The sequence below is a fragment of the Rattus norvegicus genome, chromosome 3 (genome assembly GCF_036323735.1).
Source record: "Rattus norvegicus strain BN/NHsdMcwi chromosome 3, GRCr8, whole genome shotgun sequence".
NCBI classification, from domain to species: Eukaryota; Metazoa; Chordata; class Mammalia; order Rodentia; family Muridae; genus Rattus; species Rattus norvegicus.
Genome location: NC_086021.1, coordinates 58,557,584 through 58,581,213, shown reverse-complemented (window position 1 = coordinate 58,581,213; position 23,630 = coordinate 58,557,584). Strand labels below are relative to the sequence as shown.

At 37.5% G+C, this 23,630-nt stretch overlaps 1 pseudogene; it reads left to right on the top strand.

Annotated features, from left to right (window-relative positions):
• Window positions 1-18,099: 18,099 nt before the first annotated feature.
• On the top strand, window positions 18,100-18,220 carry LOC120102079 (small nucleolar RNA SNORA40; annotated as a pseudogene).
• The last annotated feature ends 5,410 nt before the right edge of the window (window positions 18,221-23,630 follow it).

Below are 23,630 nucleotides of genomic sequence, written 5' to 3'. Positions count from 1 at the left end.
AATATTTTTAGAACTCAGCTTAACTGCTAATGTTTAAACTTTAACATTTATTACTATTATATAATCAGCAATCTGAAATGAAATTCAGATATGCATGTGTGCATATATATATATATATATATATATATATATATATATATATATATATAGAGAGAGAGAGAGAGAGAGAGAGAGAGATTAAAGAGGGAAACATCATGGTTTGAGACAATTATCAATGCAATTAAAATTATAAATACAAGCATATTTTAAGAACTAATATTTTAAGCATATTTTAGGAGGCTATAATATTCATAAAACTTTCATTAAAATTGGATCATGGAATTTTTTCTTTTGTTCTTATGATGACATACATAAACAACTATATCCTATATACCACCTTTCAAATCTTTCAAATTTAAGAAGTATAAACTTTTGTCACATATGGTGGCACACAACTGTAATTCCAGTACTCAGAGAAGGCTAAGGCAGGAGAATAAAAAGATTTCAGATGAGCCTGACTTCATAGTTAGACATCCTATCTCAAAAATACTCTTTAAAAGTTGAGGGAGAAAAGGCAGGAGAGAAATAATCTCGAATCTATACACCCATGTCAGAATGAGAATAAATGATGTGCCTTTATTTATGCTTCTAGTTATAAAATTGAGTTTCTGTCTTCTTTATATGTATGCTATGGTAAAATGTTTTCAATAATTGTAAGTAATTTCTATCATGACCATTTTATAAATAAAGGAATAAAAATCAAACATATTAAAATTTTCTTTTCTAGGCACCTGAGACTAGAAACTAGCATTTGAGTCAAAAACTCAAATCTCTGAGACACTATGACATACTGCCTTGATGACTGTCTTTCCCAGTCACAGACATTTTCCTTCTTGGGTCATCAACTAGCATTAAGCATTTATGGGAAAAGATAGTGATGGATCACAAATTGCAAACAGTGAACTAACATCTATGCAGACTAGTGCCAGCCACTTTCTTAGACAATCAATACTTGGAAACTTAATGGGTTCAATTACTTAAAAAACTAAAAAGACAAGAGTGGGTTTCTAGAGGTTTCTAAACTATCACAGGAGCCATTTGTGTGATGACAAATGAAGACCGACTACTTCATGGGAACTCAGAATGTGGCACACAAGCAAAGCTCGTGTTTTTACACATTAGTCCTAAAACATTTTCTAGAGCACTAAGTCCCATCTTCTTCCTTTTTATGCATGTGCTCTCAACATGAATTTCACTGACTTACATAGCTGATGGACGAGAGCCAGGGCTGGAACACCATTCTCACCATGAGGGCCTATTTCCACAACACCGTATTCCCTTGCCCTGAACTACTCTAGGATGAACAAACTCTACTTCTTTATGCAGAATAATCCAAGGATTTTTCCAATGACCCTCCTTTCCATGGAGCTTTCTAAAAATGGAGAAAGTGTTTATTTATAGCTTTTATTTCAAGGTGCTTTTCAAATATCTAATTATCAAGTGACCCACGCAAGAGCTAGAGGTGGCAAAGGACAGTGGACTTGGCTGCAAATTTTGTAAGCACTCATGTGATGGCTGAAATTCCACTATAGACAAAGAATGCTCAGGGTGAGAATGCTAAAAAGTGTGGGCAAACATCTGTGCTTGTCATTTAAAGATGTGCTGAGGGCAGGGGACAAATCTTTTAACCCTTTAAGCTAGGAAACAAAGTCTTTTGTCCTTTAATAATACAAGAAAGATTTAAGAGTTATCTGGAGTATAATTTATTCATATTCTCTCATATACACCTCCCTCTTTTTTGAGACTGGATTTATCTGTCTAGCCTGGCTGTCCTACAACTCACTCTGTAGCCCATACTGGGTCACTGAACTCAGATATGCCTTCCTCTGTCTCCTGAGTGCTGGGACTGAAGGTGTGTGTCACCACTGTCCAACTTCTCTTTCCATTTTGTAAAGTTTTTGTTGAGCTTTCTAAATGCCATCAGAGAATAATATTATTTTGAATTGAATTAGAGACTTTAACAAAAACATTTGTAATATATCCCTGAGTCTAAGAAATGTTTCTATCTGTTATATAAGACTCTCTCCATCTGGAAGACTCTCCTACTTGATATAGAAGATGACCCCAAAACACTTATGGCTGATTTTCAAAGTTTCAATCTAATGTGGGGAGTTTTCTCATATACAAGTCTAGCTTGTCTCTGTCACCACAGCAAAACAGTTATTAAAGATCAAAAAGCAAGGTCACCTTCTTTAGAAGACAAGGTAAAATTGTAATCATTTATCTTGTGGTCTAGTTTTAGATGTTAATAGACATGCACCACAAAGATTTTCACAAATTAATGATTTGAAGGGATATAAAGAAAATACATGAATTCCATAGAAAAAACTTTCATGGGTAAGGATGTGGTTGGCTGTACAATGTCCTGGATTCAGTTTCCAACACTGTAAATTGTCAATCTATGTATATCTGTATCTGTATATGTATATATGTATTATGTATGTTTGTATGTGTGTTTGTATGTATATATATATATGCATGTTTATATGTATGTATGTACCTACCTACATATCTAACTAGCCATCTATCTAGATCCGTCTATACCTATATCTGTCCTTTTGTCCTTACATTTAAACCATATTTTAAATTAAATAATATCAATAAAAAACTACATATCTGATTTGCCTTATGCTTAAATTGTACCACATCAAGAGAAAAGACTATAAAAGTAGGAATTGTGGTCTGGAAAATTCTACCAGCTATCATGTGAAAAGATAAGTTATCCATGACCCTCCTTTGCTGGTGTGGCTCTGTGGTAACTTAATTGGTTTATTCTTTAGCCACTGAAGTCGCCTTTTACCATTGCTGAAATTAACTCTCTATTCATATCTTTGAAGTTCTTCTTCATTGTCCTGATCTTCATGGTCATCAATTAGAATCAGTTAGTGTTTTCTTAGGGAAATTAATTATACCCTTTCGTAAGGCACTGATTCACAGGCTACAGGAATAAGTAGTGGTAATGAATCCCCATTACCATTCCTATGGTTAAAACCATTCCTTCCAAGTCTATGTGGTCCTCTAGAATATATTCCACTCCCCCATTTCTAATTTGTCTTACTTCTAATGTCATGACTTCAGCAAAACAAAGCTTTGGGATTTGACCATGCCATTTATTTCTCATATTTATCTTCATCAGTTTTTTTCAATTTCCATACAAGGGTAAAAAAGAAAACGAAAGAAGAAGGAAGGAAGGGAGGAAGGAAGGAAAAAAGGGAGAAAGGAAGAAAGGAAGGAAGGAAGGAAGAATTACAATGTCTCTGCGTCAGAACACACCCTGCTCCTCCTCTTCTTCTCTTTCTCTTATTCCCTCCCTCCCTCCCTCCTTTCTCCATCATCTCTCTTTTTCCAGAATTCACTTTTATGAAGTTATTGGCGCATGTTCTTCCCAGGAGTTAAACCAAAACTTAATAGCTTATAGCCCAGTCCAGCTCTTCGGTCATCATTCCCAGTTGAGCCTTTGAACATGTTGCCCTTTGAGGGTAATTTCCTTGCCTGTTAGGCTTACATTCCTGTTCAGAAAAATAGTCTTTCTTCCCACTTTCCTCTAGGCACTTATTACCCTCAATCGCTTGCAGCAATACAACTGAGCACTTTCACTTATGCTAATAAAATCCCCAATGACTTTCTCAAACATGCCCCAGGGAACCAGAATTCAAAGAATGTTAGCATTAAGTAGTCACTGCCCTTTAAGGATCTAGTTCTGACTGTGAAGCTTCTAAGCCAATCGTCTTTCACAATAAATTAATGTAAGGAGCATTTACAGCAGCAGTCTTTAAACCTGATAAATTATCATGTAGCATGACATGATCATGAAAACTAGTTCAAAAATCTTTGTTAAAAAATCTACAGTTTATAAGGAATATGTTTCCTTTCTCCCCATAATATCAAATAATGTTTTAAACACATCTCTTTCATTGTTACTTTTTAGGTATATTCTCATTTGGAAATTTATTTAACCCTAGATTGTACTGGCTGACACTTTGAGTTCACTAATTTGTTCAATAAACTTTATTAGTCACACAGCATAACAAGTTACTGTTTTATGTGTTTGGTTCAAATAAACTTAAAAATTATAAAGATTAGATCCATGGGTAGACAATTTCTGGAATGAGATTACAAAGAAAAAAAGTAAATATACCAGAAGAAGAACAACAACAACCCAGAGGGAATGCCCTGTCTCCTTAACCCTAGCTTAGGATAGAGAAAATTCTACTCTAGAAAGATGTAGCCATGAGTATATTAAGATCCGTCAGCTCCCAACTCTTGCTTGATAGGGTCACAGTATTAGGAGGAGCAGACAGCCCTCACACCATTCCCACTGCCATTCCCCATTCTAACTGCAATGATTCTGTTGCAGAAAGACCTGAGAGGCTAGGAGTCACTTCTCTGCCAGCACCTACAAGGTAAATTCAATTCCAGCTCTCTAAACCCTTAGCCTGCACCTACTTGACTCTCACCTCCCCCCATTCCAACTAAGGGTATTGACACGAAACCCAGAGCGCTAATCTTAAATGGAATAAGAGATGGTTTATTCTGGAGTGATTCTTAGTAACCATAACCCAGGAACATAGGCTTAGGTTACCCCAAATTCCATGTTTCAACATGAAAGCAGTTTCATAAAGTTGTAGAGTTTTACATAACAAAGAAAGAGCAAGTATAAAGTACATTGGTAGATATATCAGAAAGGTGGTTACAACAAGATGAAAGAACATTTCTATAGCCCCAAGATGCTAGTTGATGACATTCTTAGCTTTTGGGTTAGTGGAAGCTAATGGTCTACTAAGTTAATAGATCTTAATGATTTCTATCAGTCAGTTACATTCAAATAAACTTAAAAATGGTGCTGGTTCAACTGGAGGTCAACATGTAGAAGAATGCAGATGGATCCATGCTTATCACCCTGTACAAAGCTTAGGTCCAAGTGGATCAAGGACCTCAACATCAAACCAGATACACTCAAACTAATAGAAGAAAAACTAGAGAAGCATCTGGAACACATGGGCACTGGAGAAAATTTCCTGAACAAAACACCAATGGCTTATGCTCTAAGATCAAGAATCGGCAAATGGGATCTCATAAAACTGCAAAGCTTCTGTAAGGCAAAGGACACTGTGGTTAGGACAAAACGGCAACCAACAGATTGGAAAAAGATCTTTACCAATCGGACAACAGCTAGAGGCCTTATATTCAAAATATACAAAGAACTCAAGAAGTTAGACTGCAGGGAGACAAATAACCCTATTAAAAAATGGGGTTCAGAGCTAAACAAAGAATTCACAGCTGAGGAATGCTAAATGGCTGAGAAAAACCTAGAGAAATGTTCAACATCTTTTGTCATAAGGGAAATGCAAATCAAAACAACCCTGAGATTTCACCTCACACCAGTGAGAATGGCTAAGATCAAAAACTCAGGTGACAGCAGATCCTGGCGAGGATGCAGAGAAAGAGGAACATGCCGCCATTGTTGGTGGGATTGCAGACTGGTACAACCATTCTGGAAATCAGTCTGGAGGTTCCTCAGAAAATTGGACATTGAACTGCCTTAGGATCCAGCTATACCTCTCTTGGGCATATACCCACAAGATGCCCCAACATATAATAAGACACGTGCTCCACTATGTTCATCGCAGCCTTATTTATAAGAGCCAGAAGCTGGAAAGAACCCAGATGCCCTTCAACAGAGGAATGGATACAGAAAATGTGGTACATCTACACAATGGAATATTACTCAGCTATCAAAAACAATGACTTTATGAAATTCGTAGGCAAATGGCTGGATTTATTAGGCAGATTTGATTAGTTTTCTTTTTATATAGAAAGATTTATTTTCTGTTGGAACTGGAAAATATCATCCTGAGTGAGGTAACCCAATCACAGAAAAACACACATGGTATGCACTCATTGATAAGTGGCTATTAGCCCAAATGCTTGAATTACCCTAGATGCCTAGAACACATGAAACTCAAGACGGATGATCAAAATGTGAATGCTTCACTCCTTCTTTAAAAGGGGAACAAGAATACCCTTGGCAGGGAAGAGAGAGGCAAAGATTAAAACAGAGACTGAAGGAACACCCATTCAGAGCCTGCCCCACATGTGGCCCATACATATACAGCCACCCAATTAGACAAGATGGATGAAGCAAAGAAGTGCAGACCAACAGGAGCCGGATGTAGATCGCTCCTGAGAGACACATCCAGAATACAGCAAATACAGAGGCGAATGCCAGCAGCAAACCACTGAACTGAGAATAGGACCCCCGTTGAAGGAATCAGAGAAAGAACTGGAAGAGCTTGAAGGGGCTCGAGACCCCATATGTACAACAATGTCAAGCAACCAGAGCTTCCAGGGACTAAGCCACTACCTAAAGTCTATACATGGACTGACCCTGGACTCTGACCTCATAGGTAGCATTGAATATCCTAGTAAGAGCACCAGTGGAAGGGGAAGCCCTGGGTCCTGCTAAGACTGAACCCCCAGTGAACTAGATTGTTGGGGGGAGGGCGGCAATGGGGGGAGGATGGGGGGGGATTAGGGGGATGTTTGCCCGGAAACCGGGAAAGGGAATGACACTCGAAATGTATATAAGAAATACTCAAGTTAACAAAAAAAAAAAAAAAGAATTTAAATAAACATTAAATAAAAAAAGAATAAGAAAAAAAACCCAGGAATGAAAAACTACAAAATTCTGACAGGTATTAGGCTTCACTGTAGGGTGGACATTTCAGATGAAGCCTGTCTCCCTACTTAACAAGTTACAAACTCTTTGAGGATAAGGAAATCTCAAATCACTTCACTTAGATAAGAAAAAGCCGAAAGGTAGAATGAACATCTTTGCTCTGGGAGACGTGCCCTTGAAGTCCACACTGTTAATATTAAACTATAAACCTAGCCCAGGCCATAGCGCGTGATCTGCAATTATTTATGAAATAAACGGCTATCCCATGCAAAAAAAATTATAAAGATTAGATCCATGGGTAGACAATTTCTGGAATGAGATTACAAAGAACAAAAGTAAATATACCAGAAGAAGAACAACAACAACCCAGAGGGAATGGTAATTCAGACCAAGAGGGAAAAGAATGGCTGTTTCGGGGGACTAAAACTAGCCCAAGATAAGTAATTATCCTGTGAACCTACAACATTGAAAGTTCTGCACCATACTACAGTTCTTATAAGTAAATCAGTTTCTGCATACATAGCTTGTTTTCAATAATTCCTCTTTCACAGACAGACTTATTCATCAAGAATCACATTTTGTGTATCTAGGGGCCATGTGTTATTTATTATATATTTTAAGTTATGTTCATTCCTAAGATATGGTATATATGAGACTGAGTCTTCCAGGAGGGGAATCTTCAGGATAGAGGAATATCTGGAAAAGGCCAGTAAGAACCTCCTGGATCATATCAAAACTATTGGCTATCATGATCCAGATATAATTTTTTATTCCCTTTTCATCTGACATAAGATTTATATGTGACATAGATTAGCAAGAATTAAGTAATTAAGAACAGCTTAGTGCAATGGCATTAAGGTAACAGATGAACAAAAGATGTATTTAATATAACTAAAAGCTATGAATAATATTAATTAGGTTGGCTATGTTTCTCCCTGTATTTATTTGTTCTCTATGAACTATCATACTTACATTAAAATGATTAAAAATGGGATTTTGGAAGGATTCACTGAAATATTATCCATTTTTTAATATGGAAAATATAAATATTGCTTAATTAATTGTTTAATCATGGATAATTGTAGCATGAGGCATTTTAAACACTAATGAAGTAAAAAAATCAGTACTTAAGATATAAAATATTATGAATGTTGTTATTACTTCAGATGGATATCTTTTATTAAATTTGGATAACCCAAAGAGTTAACAGAAATCTTAGAGTATCTTTAGCTAGAATAAATGTAGTTAAAGTTTAATAAAAAGCTATATTTTTGTTTTATCCACATTATGCAGAATAAAGAGAATATATGTATATACGGACATAAACTTGTTTTTAAAGATAATGATAATAACATATCTTTGAGACATTAGTTTTGAATAAGGTAGGAATTTTGGCTAAGCAAACAGTCAAAATAAAAGCATGAGAAAAATAGAAGAACATAATATCTTAATTTGCATCTTCTTTAAAACCAAGATAAATATTATTTCAACATTTAGAAATATAGCAGGTAGAATGTTAAATATTATATGCAATTTTAGAAATCTAATTACAAAAATAGTTAAGAAACAAAAACAGTGAGAGCAATGTCTAGGTTCTCTGGGCAGTCGAGTATCAGTAACATTACAGATGAGCACCATCCAGCATTGCAGAAGTCTGCACACATGTGCTCTGAGATGAATTAGAAAGAGATGATTCCTTTTAGGAATGGGCTAGAAGTACCTGGATACAGTCCTGATCTTCTAATGTAATGTCATTTTAAAAATCTATTTTTGTTATATGCTAAAATTATTTTTGGCATTTACAATTAAATTGGATTTGCAGATCCAAATTTACATATTGTGATCATGTGTTATGGTAAGTTCATTCTATTTCATAACCTAAAATACTCTAAACATCTTAAATTCAATTAAAATGATATCTTTATCAATACTAACAGTTTCATGAATCTTTTACATTCTACACATAGGTTTGGTAAACGTTTTCTTTTTTTTTTTTTTTTCTCCTTTTTTTTTTTTCGGAGCTGGGGACTGAACCCAGGGCCTTGTGCTTGCTAGGCAAGCGCTCTACCATGAGCTAAATCCCCAACTCCGGTAAACGTTTTCTTACAAAACAGATTCTAAATATAGGTTCATATAAATTTTTACCTTGATATATAATTGGTAACATGAATTAATTTTTTTCAAAATATTAATATAAAACTATTAACTATAACTTTCAAATTAATGCTGAATTATACATAAATTGATAGATATGTTTACTGAAGAACTCTATGATAAGTTTTCTTTTCATGATGAGACTTATAGAAAATATAATCCCAACATATAATAATGTTTAAAATCATGGTTTTAAAAATACATTTTATTGTGTATAAATGTACTATATAAATGCAAGTGACTATATTTTTAATATATTAGTACACAGTTGGTTTCTATCTTCATGTAAACTAACATTGTTCATCTTGATGCATAATAAAATTAAATTTTTAAGAAAAACACAATGATAAAAAACAAACTATGTCTTTCTTGATGTCCGCCATCATCATGATCAAATGTGATTTTAAATCTAGATCTTGCTCTTCTGGTGTGTTTGGATACTCAGTGTTTGCTTTGGTGAGAGAATTGGGCTCCAATGATGGCATGAAGTCTTGGTTTCTGTTGATTGAATTCCTGGGCTTGCCTCTCACCATCACGATGTCTCTGGTGTTACCTTGTTCTGCTATTTCTGACAGTGTCTAGACCATCCTATAGGCCTGTATGTCAGGAGTGCTGTAGACCTGTTTTCCTGTTTTCTTTCAGCCAGTTATGGGAACAGAGTGTTCTGCTTTCGGGCGTGTAGTCTTTCCTGTCTACTGATCTTCAACTGTTCCTGTGGGCCTGTGTCCTGAGTCCACCAAGCATGGTCGCTTGGAGCAGAAAAGTTGGTCTTGCCTGTGGTCCACAGTTGAAGTTGCTCCCGGGGGGCTGCTTTTGAGCTCTCCTTGAGGACGGCAACCAGGAGGGCCTTTGCTGTATTTCCCGGGGGCCCCCATGCACCAGGGTCCCAGATGGCATTAGGTGTTTTCCTCTGGAGTCAGAAATGTGGACAGAGTGTAGTCATCTGGCTTCCCAGGCATGTCTGCCCCTCTGAATGTTTAGTTCTCCCTCCCACGGGATTTGGGTGCAGGGAGCTGTTGATCAGGTCCCTGCAGGTCCAGGGGGTATGAGTGCCCTATCTTCCAGATCCCAGAGGCCCTAAACAGTTTCCTCTTGGGCCAGGGATGTGGGCAGGGGTGGGCAGTATTGGTGGTCTTTCCCGTTCTGCAGTCTCAGGAGTGCCCACCTGTCCTGGCAGTGACTTCGCTCTTAGACTGGGTTTGGGAGCAGGGAGTGTGGGCCTGGATCAGTGAGGTTGGGGCTCCAGCTAAAAACCAGAAGTGTCCAGTCCCAGAGGAATTTTGCCTCTGTGTGTCCTGAGTCCACCAGGCAGAAAGACATAAATGACTCCCTTAGAGAAACACAGGAAAACATAAATAGACAAGGAGAAGCCTACAGAGAGGAATCACAAAAATCCCTTAAAGAATTCCAGGAAAACACAATCAAACAAATGAAGGAATTAAAAATGGAAATAGAAGCAATAAAGAAAGCACAAAGGGAGACAACCCTGGATATAGAAAATCAAAGGAAGAGACAAGGAACCGTAGATATAAGAATCACCAACAGAATACAAGAGATAGAAGAGAGAATCTCAGGAGCAGAAGATTCCATAGAAATCATCGACACAACTGTGAAAGTTAATGTAAAACAGAAAAGGCTACTGGTTCAAAACATACAGGAAATCCAGGACTCAATGAGAAGATCAAGCCTAAGGACAATAGGTATAGAAGAGAGTGAAGACTCCCAGCTCAAAGGACCAGTGAATATCTTCAACAAAATCATAGAAAACTTCCCTAACCTAATGAAAGAGATGCCCATAAACATACAAGAAGCCTACAAAACTCCAAGCAGATTGGACCAGAAAAGAAACTCCTCCCATCACATACTAGTCAAAACACCAAATACACAAACCAAAGAAACAATATTAAAAGCAGTAAGGGAAAAAGGTCAAGTAACAAATAAAGGCAGACCTATCAGAAACACACCAGACTTCTAACCAGAGACTATGAAAGCCAGAAGATTCTGGACAGATGTCATACAGACACTAAGAGAACACAAATGCCAGCCCAGGTTACTGTATCCAGCAAAACTCTCAATTAACATAGATGGAGAAACCAAGATATTCCATGACAAAACCAAATTTACACAATATCTTTCTACAAATCCAGCACTACAAAGGATAATAAATGGTAAAGTCCAACATAAGGAGGCAAGCTACACCCTAGAAAAAGCAAGAAACTAATCATCTTGGCAACAAAAAAAGAGGAGAAAAGCACACAAACATAATCTCACATCCAAATACGAATATAAAAGGAAGCAACAATCACTATTCCTTAATATCACTCAATATCAATGGACTCAACTCCCCTATAACAAGACATAGATTAACAAAAGGGATACACAATGAGAACCCTGCATTCTGCTGCCTACAGGAAACACATCTCAGAGACAAAGGCAGACACTACATCAGAGTGAAAGGCTGGAAAACAACTTTCCAAGCAAATGGTCTCAAGAAGCAAGCTGGGGTAGCCATTCTAATATCGAATAAAATTGATTTTCAACCAAAGTCAACAAAAAAGAGAAGGAAGTACACTTCATATTCCTCAAAGGAAAAATCCACCAAGATGAACTCTCAATCCTAAATATCTATGCCCCAAATACAAAGGCACTTGCAAACATAAAAGAAACCTTATGAAAGCTCAAAGCACACATTGCACCTCACACAATAATAGTAGGAAATTTTAACACCCCACTCTCATCAATGGAAAGATCCATGAAACAGAAATTAAACAGAGTCATAGACAGACTAAGAGAAGTCATGAACCAAATGGACTTAACAGATATTTATAGAACATTCTATCCTAAAGCAAAAGGATATACCTTCTTCTTACCACCTCATGGTACTTTCTCCAAAATTGACCATATAATCGGTCATAAAACAGGCTTCAACAGATACAGAAAGTTAGAAATAATCCCATGCGTCCTATCAGAGCACCACAGGCTAAAGCTGGTCTTCAATAACAATTAGGGAAGAACACCCACATATACATGGAAATTGAACAATGCTCTGCTCAATGATAACCTGGTCAAGGAAGAAATAAAGAAAGAAATTAAAGACTTCTTAGAATTTAATGAAAATGAAGGTACAACTTACCCAATCTTATGGGACACAATGAAAGCTGTGCTAAGAGGAAAACTCATAGCTCTGAGTGCCTGCAGAAAGAAACAGGAGAGAATATATATCAGCAGCTTGACAGCACACCAAAAAGCTCTAGAACAAAAAGAAGCAAATACACCCAGGAGGAGTAGAAGGCAGGAAATAATCAAACTCAGAGCTGAAATCAACCAAGAAGAAACAAAAAGGATTATACAAAGAACCAACCAAAAGTTGGTTCTTTGAGAAAGTCAACAAGATAGATAAACCCTTAGCCAGACTAACGAGAGGACACAGAGAGTGTGTCCAAATTAACAAAATCAGAAATAAAAAGGGAGACATAACTACAGATTCAGAGGAAATTCAAAAAATCATCAGATCCTAGTACAAAAGCCTATATTCAAAAAACTTGAAAATTTGAAGGAAACAATTTCCTAGACAGATACCAGGTACCAAAGTTAAATCAGGAACAGATAAACCAGTTAAACAACCCCATAAATCCTAAAGAAATAAAAGCAGTCATTAAAGGTCTCCCAACCAAAAAGAGCGCAGGTTCAGATGGGTTCAGTGAAGAATTCTATCAGACCTTCATAGAAGACCTCATACCAATACTATCCAAACTATTCCACAAAATTGAAACAGATAGAGTGCAACCAAATTCCTTCTATGAAGCCACAATTACTCTTATACCTAAACCACACAAAGAACTAACAAAGAAAGAAAACTTCAGACCAATTTCCCTTATGTATATCGACACAAAAATACTCAATAAAATTCTGGCAAACCAAATCCAAGAGCACATCAAAAGGATCATGCACCATGATCAAGCAGGCTTCATTCCAGGCATGCAGGGATATTTTAACATATGGAAAACCATCAATGTAATCCATTATATAAACAAACTTAAAGATAAAAACCACATGATCATTTCATTAGATGCTGAGAAAGCATTTGACAAAATTCAACACCCCTCCATGATAAAAGTCATGGAAAGAATAGGAATTCAAGGCCCATACCTAAACATAGTAAAAGCCATATACAGCAAACCAGTCGCTAACATTAAACTAAATGGAGAGAAACTTGAAGCAATCCCACTAAAATAAGGGACTAGACAAGGCTGCCAACTCTCTCCTTACTTATTCAATATAGTTCTTGAATTCTAGCCAGAGCAATCAGACAACAAAAGGAGATCAAAGGGATACAGATTGAAAAAGAAGAAGTCAAAATATCACTATTTGCAGATAATATGATAATATTTAAGTGATCCAAAAAGTTCCACCAGAGAACTACTAAACCTGACAAACACCTTCCGCAAAGTGGCTGGGTATAAAGTTAACTCAAATAAATCAGGAGCCTTCCTCTACACAAAAGAGAAACAAGATGAGAAGAAATTAGGGAAACAACACACTTCATAATAGTCCCAAGTAATATAAAATACCTTGGTGTGACTTTAACCAAGCAAGTGAAAGATCTGTATGATAAGAACTTCAAGCCTCTGAAGAAAGAAAATTTTGAAGATTTCAGAAGATGGAAAGATCTGCCATGGTCATGGATTGGCAGGATTAATATAGTAAAAATGCCCATTTTACCAAAAGCAATCTAGAGATTCAATGCAATCCCTATCAAAATACCAATCCAATTCTTCAGAGTTAGATAGAACAACTGCAAATTCATCTGGAATAACAAAAAACCCAGGATAGCTAAAACTATCCTCAACAATAGAAGGACATCCTGGGAAATCACTATCCCTGAACTCAAGCAGTATTACAGAGCAATAGTGATTTAAAAAAAAAAACACTGTATGATGTTGGTATAAAGACAGACAGATAGACCAGTGGAATAGAATTGAAAACGCAGAAATGAACCCACACACAGCTACGGTCACTTGATTTTTGACAAAGGAGTCAAAACCATCCAATAGAAAAAAGATAGCATTTTCAGCAAATGGTGCTGGTTCAACTGGAGGTCAACATGTAGAGGAATGCAGATCGATCCATGCTTATCACCCTGTACAAAGCTTAAGTCCAAGTGGATCAAGGACCTCAACATCAAACCAGATACACTCAAACTAATAGAAGAAAAAGTGGGGAAATATCTCAAACACATGGACACTGGAGAAAATTTCCTGAACAAAACACCAATGGCTTATGCTCTAAGATCAAGAATCGACAAATGGGATCTCATAAAACTGCAAAGCTTCTGTAAGGCAAAGGACACTGTGGTTAGGACAAAACGGCAATCAAGAGATTGGGAAAAGATCTTTACCAATCCTGCAACAGATAGAGGGCTTATATCCAAAATATACAAAGAACTCAAGAAGTTAGACCGCAGGGAGACAAATAACCCTATTAAAAATGGGGTTCAGAGCTAAACAAAGAATTCACAGCTGAGGAATGCCGAATGGCCGAGAAACACCTGGAGAAATGTTCAACATCTTTAGTCTTAAGGGAAATGCAAATCAAAACAACCCTGAGATTTCACTTCACACCAGTGAGAAAGGCTATGATCAAAAACTCAGGTGACAGCAGATGCTGACGAGGATGTGGAGAAAGAGGAACATGACACCATTGTTGGGGGATTGCAGACTGGTAAAACCATTCTGGAACTCAGTCTGGAGGTTTCTCAGAAAATTTGACATTGAACTACCTGAGGATCCAGCTATACCTCTCTTGGGCATATACCCAAAAGATGCCCCAAGATATAACAAAGACACATGTTCTACTATGTTCATCGCAGCCTTATTTATAATAGCCAGAAGCTGGAAAGCACCCAGATGCCCTTCGACAGAGCAATGGATACAGAAAATGTGATACATCTACACAATGGTTTATTACTCAGCTATCAGAAACAATGGCTTTATGAAATTCATAGGCAAATTAATGGAACTGGAAAATATCATCCTGATTGAGGTAACCCAATCACAGAAAGACACACATGGTATGCACTCATTGATTAGTGTATATTAGCCCAGATGCTCGAATTACCCTAGATGCACAGAACACATGAAAATCAGGAATGATGACCAAAATGCGAATGCTTCACTCCTTCTTTAAAATGGGAACAAGAATATCCTTGGTAGGGAATAGGGAGGCAAAGTTTAGAACAGAGGTAGAAGGAACACCCATTCAGAGCCTGCCCCACATGTGGCCCATACCTATAAGCCACATGAAGCAAAGAAGTGCAGGCTGACAGGAACCAGATATAGATCTCTCCTGAGAGACACAGCCAGAATACAGCAAATACATAGTTGAATGCCATCATTACACCACTGAACTGAGAACGGGACCCCCATTGCAGGAATCTTAGAAAGGACTGAAAGAGCTTGAAGGGGCTTGAGACCCATATGAACAATGGCAACCAACCAGAGCTTCCAGGGACTAAGCCACTACCTAAAGACTATACATGGACTGACCCTGGACTCTGACTTCATAGGTAGCAATGAATAGCCTAGTAAGAGCACCAGTGGAAGGGGAAGCCCTTGGTCCTGCCAAGACTGAAATCCCAGTGAACATGATTGTTGGGGAGAGCGCGGTAATGAGGGGAGAATTGGGAGGGGAACACTTGTAAAGAAGGGGAGGGGTAGGAGTTAGGGTAATGTTGGCCCAGAAACTGAGAAAGGGAATAACAATCGAAATGTAAATAAGAAATACCCAAGTTAATAAAAATGAAAAAAAAGACAAAGTATATTTAGTCAATGTTACTACATAAGTAAAACAAATAGAAATGGTTAAATATCCTAATCTTTTTTTTGAAAAATTAACATAAATAGATCAGTGATTGCTGTCTCATCCCAGAACCTTACTTGTGTCTCTATCCCAAGACAATGGTCCTTGTCTATTCCCGCGTCTATAAACAGCAATAAGGTGAATTTTATCAGATACTGAGTCGTCAGACATATCTGAATCTTTTCTCAGGGGGAACTGATTATATTTGGAACATAGTGATGGGAAATGGCTATGTTGTTTTAAGTTCCTATTGTTTGATAAAAGCTTCTGCTATGTACATACAAATGAAGTGTGACCAACACAGAGAAAAAGAAATTTGGAAACACAACAAAAGCTGCCTTTGAAAGTCTTGTCAGATATTGCAAACTTCAAAGTTACTATTGTAAGTATGCTTGAGGAACTGAAGAAAACCTGGCTTAAGAGTGTAAAGGAAGATGTGATAACTACTTCTCATCAAATAGATATCAAAAAGGAAAAAATGAGGAGGAGTAATAGATTGTGTAAAAAAAATTATAAATGTGAAGAGGAAGTCTTACCACCACCTTGGTCACATAGAAAGTTCATAATTGAAAAGAACAGTAATTAATAAAATTTTTCTCTAGAGGAGATCAACACTAGCTTTGTACAGACATAAAAAGGAATCAATAAACATATAAGTATATGGATGGAAAGATGATATATGAACAAAGAAGGGGGGAGGGGATAAGTATTCACTTGCAAGGCCATAAATTTCAGTGAGAAGAGGACACAGGTGTCAGAGTAGGAAGACAAATGGGTATAGATACAAGGGCAATATTAAGGTATAAAATACTCAAAGGAGGGTAGCTATTTTTAAAAAATATTAGAGTAGAGCCTAAGGGAAATATAGCACAAAATTAACTGCATCAGTGCATACATATAATAAAAGCAAGGAGAAGAGGAAATGGAAAAAGAAAAAGAGAGACCAAAAACAAACAAACAAACAAAAAAGCAAAGAAACAATTGATTACTTTCCAATTGATTCCATTCAATGGGCTTTATAAACGATTGTGCAAACTCTGTCCTTTTAAATGTGGGATAAAGAAAATTATACAGTGTAAACTTTGAGAAACAAGGAGAAAAATCTTCTACATAGAAAAAAAGAGTATGACACAACATTCACAGAACTACAACAAAATCTCTACAACATTTAATCCACCAAAATAAAAAAGTAAAACATGGCCCGGATCTTAGAAGCGTCTATAAACCCATTACTCAATAGAACACTACTGTTGTTCACTGCACCATGCCTTTCTAAATTCGTGCTTTTTATTCCTAATCCCCCGTGAGATTATTTGGGGTCTTAGGAAAATCTTTTTAGGTGTATCAGAAATAAAATTTGAAAATAAAAAGAAAAAGAAAGAAAAAATAAACAGAAAAAGTAGATAACTTGTTCATTATCAAAATTTACAATGCTGATGCTTGGAAACCATCAAGTAAGAAGTGTGAGGAACATTCAGGACAAAACACTTGCAAGTTACAGCTCTGAGCAGTGACTTGTATCTAGGATACACAAAGAATTCTTGCAACTTAGAAGGAAAATGACAATCCAATTTAAAAAATGGGAGATAAAGTCTGAATAGATGATTCTGTTAACAAGATATACAAATGGCTCATTAACATATGAAAACCTGCTGGGCATCATTGGCTTTCTGAAAATTTCAACTCAGATGCACCATGGGATTCCAGTTCACACCCACAGGCTTAGCTGTGATCAAAGAGACAAGTGTTGGCAGGGATGAGGACAAGTAGACATTAGAACCCAAACAAATCAATGTTGAGAATTAGACCTAATAAATCATCCTTTGACAAAATTATGAAATTTCCTCAAAACCTTAAGTTTAGAATCATTTAAACCAATAATCCCTCTTCAAGGAGTCCATAAAAAAGGCAACATATGGAACACAAAATCTTGTACTCAAGTTTTTACTACCACATTATTCATAACATAAATAAAAATAACCAAAATGTCTGCTACTAGATGATATCCAGAGCATGGAAAATTCATTAAAGGGAAGACATTTTTGATAGTAGTACCTCCCAGAGCCTTGAAAATACCATGTCAAAGGAAAAAAGCCAACTTCTAAAGACTATATACTATATGACTCTATACATGGGACTTCTACAATATGTAAATCTGTGTCCAGAGAAAGGAGATTAGTGATTATAGTAATTACTATGGTTGGGATGGTGGGTGGTGAGTGAAGTAATATGGAAATGACTGGTACAGAGTTGAAAAAAGATGAATAAAAATGATCAGTTAATAATTACACAATTCTGTGAATAGGCTAACTGTCAAGGATGAACCTTTAACAGTGGGTATGTCATACTGCAATAAATCCATCTATTGTAACACCTGTACATGTTCAACTATCAGACAAAGACATGGAAAGCAGATGCAAAATAAATCCTCCCTTGAAACCTAGAACTCACGGTTCAGTATGAGTTTTGACACATACAAGAAGGGACATGGCTCCTGCCTGCTGGGTCCACCCACAGCACAGCCAGCAGAGATGAGCTGTACCCTAGTCCCCAGCTCTATCACAAGAACACCCAGATTAGACCCACCCTACTTATCCCTGGGCCACCTGGGTCACAGCAAGCAGAAGTAAGTTGTGTTCTGTCCCTAAACTCCAATGTCAGGCTCACAGCTCTGCTTCCCTTCCTTAGGAGGCCTGCAGAACCCAAGGAATATTCAGTGCCACCTGGGGCAAAGCCAGCAGAGGTAAGCAGTGTGCTATTCCCTGAGCTTTACTGTCAGGCCCAAGGCTCTGTGTGCCTCCCCAAGACCTTTTGGACATCCAGACAATACCATAGATGACCAGACAGCTAAAGGTCAGTATAAGAACACAATCAACAAGAGCCAAGGCAAAATGGATCCCAACTAACTTACTACAGAGCCCACCTATATGACTTCAGCAAGCCTGGATACCCTAACATGGCCAAAAACATAAGAAGAAGACCTTAAGTCCAATCTTAGAAAGATAATACAGACCTCTAAAGAGGAAATGACTAAATCACTTAAAGAAATACAAGAAAATACAATCAAATATGGGAAAGAAATACATAAAACTATTCAAGATCTGAAAATGGAAATAGAAGCTATAAAGAAATAATGGACTTGGGGAATTCTAGAGATAGAAAACCTAGGTAAGAGAACAGGAACTATAAATACAAGAATCACTAACAGAATACAAAAGATGGAAGAGAGACTCTCTCAAACAAAGAAGATGTGATTGAAGATATCAATACACCAGTCAAAGAAAATGTTAAATCTAAAAAATGTATGTCCTGGTACAAAATACCTAAGAATCTTGGGACAGTATGAAAAGACCAAACCTAAGAATAATAAGAATAGAAGAAAGAGAAGACCCTCAGCATCAAGTCCCAGAAAATATTTTCAACAAAGTCATAGAAGAAAATTTCACCAACCTAAAGAAAGAGAGATCCATAAACATAAAAGAAGATACATATAAACAAAAAAATTCTTCTAGCCACATAATAATCAAAACACTAAATGTACAGAACAAAGAATGGATATTAAAGGCTGGAAGGGGGAAAGCCAAATAACATATAAAAGCAAACCTATCATGATTGTACCCAACTCCCCAACAGAAATTCTAAAACCCAGGAGGGCCTTGATACCTTGCAGACCCTAAGAGACCAGAGATATTAGCTTAGACTACTATACTGATCAAAACTTGTAATCAACATAAGTGAAGAAACCAAGATATTCCACAACAAACCCAAATATAAACAATATTAATCCATAAATCCAGTCCTACAGAAGGTAGTAGAAGGAAAACTCCAAGCTAAGGAACTAAACTGCACCCAAAACCATAGAGCAAATAAATATCCCAGCAAAACTGAAGAAAAGAACACACACTATCACCTCAAACATCAAAATACCGTGGTAACAATCATTGATCATTAGGTCTGTCAACATCAATGGACTCAATTCCCCAATTAAAAAAAAACACAGGCTAACAGAATATGGAGCCTAACTTGGCCACCTCTTGTAGCCAGGCACAACTTTTACTGGTTGAAGGGCTATTTTATTAGATTTTAGAATGGTTACTCCAGCTTTCTTCTTGGATCCATTTGCTTGGAAAACCTTTTTCCAGTCCTTTACATCGAGGCAATGTCTATTTTCTTCTACGGTGTGTTTCTTGTACACAGAAGGATGGATCCTGGTTTTGGATCTTTTACTGGAGAGGAACACTAAGCCACTCACAAAACCTTAGACCCAAAATTTGCCCTGACTGCCTACAAGATGTGCAGAGATAAAGATGGAGCAGAGATTGAGGAAATGGCCAACCAATGACGACCCAATTTGAGACCCATCCCATAGGAGAAAGCCAGCCCCCCTGAAACTATGAATGATATTCTGCTATGCTTGCAGACAGGAGCCTAGCATTGCTGTCATCTGAGAGGTTTCATCCAGCAGCTGATGGAATCATATGCAGAAACTCACAGCCAAACATTAGGTGGAGCTCAAGGAGACTCATAGCAGAATGGGGGAAGGATTGAGGGTCAAAGGCACCACCAGAAGACCTACAGAGTCAACTAACTTGGGCCCAGAGGGGTTCATCAGGACTCAACCACCAACCAAAGAGCATGCACGATCTGGACCTAGGCCCCCAACACATATATAGCAGATGTGCAGCTTGGGTTTCATGTGAGTCCCCTAACAATTGGGAGGTGGAGGCTGTCTCTGACTCCTACTCTGCTTTTGGATCCCTTCCCCATAGATGGAGTGCCTTGTCTTGCCTCAGCGAGAAAGGAAGTTCTTAGTCCTGAGGTGACTTGATGTGCCAGGGCAGGTTGGTACCCAATGTTGGGGGTTCCCCTTGTCTGAGGAGAGGGGGAGGAGGAATGGAGTGTAAAAGCGGGACTTGAAGAAGAGGAGGGAGGGGGTTTTGATTATGATGTAAATAAATAAATTAATGAAAGGAAAACAGAAATATGATACACAAAAAATAAAACAAAACACATTAGAAGTCACACAAAGCACCAACTACCCTGGATCTCCAATGCATGGTACAACATAGTCAGTGATTTGAAGAGAATAAGAAAGCAGAGGATAGATAAAATTTCACTCAGAAGCTCAGTTTCCCTAACTATTCATTTATGTGAGGGTAAAGTTCTTCACGCGGCTAGTGTAGGTTTCATCAGAAAGGTACTCATTTCAATATTTATAAACACATAGACCTTATAACCATGGAAGCACGGCAATGTAAGAAGGCATAACAGCTTTGATTCTGAACTCCTATAACCTAGTCCCATCAATAAAAATAAAAACCTCCTCATTTTATCTGCTAGACTTGAATGCCAGAGAAAACATTTTTTTTCAACTGTGTGGGCTTGAATAAATTATTAAGTTCTCCCAGTATTAGTTTATTTGCAGTTTATGAAAACACATTTCTAAGCCTTTCTCACATTGTCCCTATCAGAGCACCCAGTGTTTCTATATATACCACCTATAAAAGCCTTCCTTCTTCCAAGGCATCCAAACCTTATAGATGTGATCTCTGACAACTCCACTTTATAAAGCAGTTACCTTCCAGAAGGTGATTCTTCTCTTTAGAAGTGAACCATCCTTATAGCCAGAACAAAGGAACACCTGGGAGGGACTTAGATTAGTTAATTGGTTCATACCGTGTGCTGCCAAATGACCTTAACCATAATGTAATATCGACGATTATTATTTTCTTCCGTCATAAACAGATGTTGATTAGGTTCATTTTAAAGCTAGAATGGATCTATTTTAGGAAATAGCAGTATAAAAGAGAGGAAGACATGGATAGGCCTGTTAAAAAATAAACCTGCTCACTTCCCCTTCTACTTTTTTATAATTTTTCAGAGTATATTTTAATTACATTTCTCCCTTCCTTTTCTTCTTCCCTCCATACCTTCTTTTATATCCATCCCTGCTCTCCTTCAAATTCATGTCTTCTGTCTTCGTTATTATTACATGGGAAAATCTATTTGAACAAGCACATATATTCCTGCTGCAACCTATTCAGTCTGTATAATGTTACTTGCATGTATCTTTTCGGGGATGATCACTGGGCATTGGACAACTAGTTTGTATGTTCTTTCCTGGGGAAGAAATCTGCCCCAGCTTTCCTCAGCCTCCCACGGATCTTTGTATAGGTTTGAGACCTCGTGTGTTTCTTTCCCATTTCCTCTGGCATGTTCACTGGTATCATCCTAATTCAGATCATGTTTAGGCAGACACGTCATTGAGATTTCTGGGTCTGACATTGCTAGGAAGAAGCATTTTATAACAAACTGCCTGATTCTCTTGCTCTTTCTGTCTCCTCTTCCCCAGTGATCTTAAGCCTTAGGAACAGAGGCATTATTTAAATACGCCCATTGAGACTAGGATCCACAACTCTGTATTTTGATTGGTTATAATTTAGTTACATTTCTCCCTTCCCTTTTTCTGTTTTTCTATAGTGGTCTCCATCTGTTGCAAAGAGAGGTTTTCTTTTGAGGGGTAAAAATTACACTTATCTATAGTTAGGCAATATTTTATAGCTTGATTAGTGATTAGGCTGGTAATTGGTGGAGGGGAAACTAAACAGAAGTTTAAGGTAAAAGAAATACTTAGGAAATTCTTCTAAGCATGATCATGCCTCAACTCTGCAGAAACAATAACCACAGTAATCTGTTAAGTAACTGCTCTCCTCCCTGTGTTGTATCTGATGGTCTCACAGGCTCGCATAGATTACTCACTTAAGCCACTACTCCCTCTGTCTGCAAAATAAAGCCACGCTAAAAGCCAGACACCCTTAAATCCTCACAACTGTTTTCCTCCCTGTTAGTGTAACCTTTGTCTCCGTCTGTGTCAGAGCTAGGAGGCAGCTCTGAATCTTCACTGTTTATTCCTTTGTCTCTAGTCCCAGTGCGCTTCTGCTTTTTATTACACTCTCCATCTCCATCTGCTCAGACTCTGCTTAGGACTCCTCTAATCCTCCACCCACCCACTGTTTTTGCCACCCTATCACCAAAACTTAACTTCCAGCAGCCCTTTGCAAGCCCGGGTTCTACTTTGTACAGCTAACACTGTTTTTGATCACACAGTATGTACTGATTGGGTTACATTTTGTACAGTCAACACTGTTTTTGTGAACACACTGTGTTGGGGAATACTTTGTACAGCTAACATTGTTTTTGAATACATGGTATGTCCTAATCAGGTTCTACCTTGTGCCCTTCTGAACATAATGTATTAACACCAGGAATCCAATCTTCTGTTACCATCTTAACCCTAATAGGCTCCAGAGTAAGAGTTGTGCTGAAAACATCTGGAAATGGCCTTAAAAGCTCACTGTAAAGACATTCTTGTACAATAACTGTGAGAAGGAAACCCTGGTTTATATTTCAAAACTTACAGGCTATACTGGGCAAAAATGGCTCTAGAAAAATCTTTAAGCTCCTTTTAATTTCAGGCAGTGCCCAAAATAGTACCTCAGTCTCCTGGAATCACACATGTCTGCCATCAGAACATATGACATTACAGGGAATGAGACAGTATGCCTTCTGTTGAATTCAAAGTTGGGATTTGAAGGGGACACCTTGGAATAAAGAATTTACGAATTATAAATAAATCAGTGGAAAGAGGAATAGCAGATGACCTTCATATTCTCAAGTATTTCTGGGAAATGTGGTAAATTAGACATGCACAGAGACAGAGGAGATGGATGGACCTTGGAGCGTATGCTTTAACATGTTGGTATCACTATTCATACTAAAGAGCTTCAGGCTATTGTGGCAAAATCCAGCAACTATAAATCAAGACTTACAGCAAAATCGTTTGTCAGTAATTGAGAGGGGGGAGGGAGGGAACGAGGGGGAGAAGGAGAGGGAGAGGGGA